Source organism: Heterocephalus glaber, unplaced genomic scaffold (genome assembly GCF_053883595.1).
Source record: "Heterocephalus glaber isolate CG9 unplaced genomic scaffold, H.glaber_assembly_v1.0 deba00001831, whole genome shotgun sequence".
NCBI classification, from domain to species: domain Eukaryota; kingdom Metazoa; phylum Chordata; class Mammalia; order Rodentia; family Bathyergidae; genus Heterocephalus; species Heterocephalus glaber.
Genome location: NW_028258491.1, coordinates 1,513,916 through 1,515,953, shown reverse-complemented (window position 1 = coordinate 1,515,953; position 2,038 = coordinate 1,513,916). Strand labels below are relative to the sequence as shown.

The following is a 2,038-nucleotide window of genomic DNA, read 5'->3' as shown; positions in this document are numbered from 1 at the left end:
TGGGATTAATATGAGAAAATGGAAAAATAGGAACAAAATCTTTGTAAATAGGGAGGAATGGAGGGGTTGAAGGGTGGGCTGGGCAAGGGTGAAAAATAAGAACCAAGAGAGACTATGTAAAGGTGCAAATTTCCAATGATGAATGTCATTATATTGTATACCTAAAATGTACCAATGATTAGAATGAATAATCGATAATGCAAAATAGGAAGAAAAGGTCCAAAGGGGTAGGGGTAGTGGGAGGCACAGGGGAAAGGAAAGAAGGGAAAGTAAAAAATGATGAGAAATGGAAAAAATGGAAATAGAGTCTTTGTAAATAGGGAAGGGTGGAGGGCGTGAAGGGAGGGCTAGGAATGGGGAAAAAATAAGAATCAAGATACATTATATAAAGGTACAATTCCCAATGAGAAATGTAATTGTGTTGTATACCTACAATGTACCAATAAAAGAATTTAATACAAAAAAAAGAATGAGTGATAGAAGCCAAGATAATGGACATATGTCAGATATTATACATAAATTTAAAGTCAAAGTTAGTAAGGTTTTTACACTAGAAACTTTGAGTTCTTTTAACGTGATAATTTCTCTTTAAGCATGACATTTTCCAGATTATTTTCTAAATGGACTGAAAATTATTTGTACATTGAAATTATGTTCCAATTTATGGACATTTTTACCTATGTAGAAAACATCAGATCCTAATTAATGATTGTCTTGATGACTTTTTTTTGGTACTGGGAATCAAACTCAGGACCTTGTGCTTGTGAGGCAGGTGCTGGAACCACTGAGCTAAATCCCCAGCCCCATCTTGATGATTTTTGAAACAGTTTACAACAAGGAGAAAGAAGAAAGAAGAAAGACAACTGCACCACATTCACTGAATTCTTTCTCTTAGGAGTTACCAATGAACCTGGCATGAAAGTGATTCTCTTCAGCATATTTCTCAGCGTTTATCTCATCATTCTCCTGACAAATATTGGGATGATCATTTTAATCAGAGTGGATGCCCAGCTTCAGACACCCTGTTCTCTTTCTTCAGCCACCTGTCTTTCTCTGACCTTTGCTGTTCCAGTGCAGTTGGGCCCAAGATGCTGTCAGACCTCATAGCTGAGAACAAATCAGTTCCCTCTGCTGGCTGTGCTCTGAACTTCTTCTTCACTTGTGTCTTTATAAGTGCAGAGTGCGTGCTGCTGATGGTGATGGCCTTGGATCGGTACCAGGCCATCAGCAGCCCTTGCTGTAAGCCATGGACACATCCAGCAGGCTGTATTACCAGGTCCTGGTCGGAGTGTACCTGGTGGGAACTGTAGACGCTTTCATAAATACTATGATGACTTTTAGCTTATGTTTCTGTAGCTCTAATGAAATCAATCACTTCTGGGATATCCCTCCTATCCTAGTGTTGTCATACTCTGATACACAGTTCAGTGAACTAGTACTGTTCACCATTTTTGGTTTCATTGACCTGATCACCATCTCAAGCCTTCTGGTATTGTCTCATCTGTTTTGAAGATTAGTTCTGGCAAGGGAACGTCCAAAGCTTTCTCCACCTGTGCCTCACACTTAACTACAGTTTCAATTTTCCAGGGAACTCTGCTTTCCAGCCAAGTTCTTCCTACTCCCTAGATCAAGATAAAATGACCTCACTATTTTACACTCTTGTGATTCCCATGCTAAACCCCTGATTTACAGCCTATGGAGAAAGGATGTTAAAGAGGCCCTGCAAAAGCTGAGAAATAAAGGTTTTAAGTAAGGAAGCATATACTACAAATAAATATGGATTAATTCATACAAATCTATGCTCTTGTTGCTTTCTAATTATATATTATAAATTTGTCTCATGGTTTTTAATGAAATATAAAAAATAGTTTACCAAGCAATAAGAAATCAATATTCTGTAGTTTCCTAACTAATCCAACTTCATTTTACGTCTCCAATATAAGGGTACTATTTATTTTTGGTAAATTTCCACTCTATGTGCTAAGTGTTCCAAATTGTCACTTGTTTAGTGGACTATTTCATGCATTTATGTCATTAT

General features: G+C 37.4%; 1 pseudogene; it reads left to right on the top strand.

Annotated features, from left to right (window-relative positions):
* LOC106007618 (olfactory receptor 5W2-like) lies at positions 1-1,753 on the top strand (annotated as a pseudogene).
* Positions 1,754-2,038: the final 285 nt, after the last annotated feature.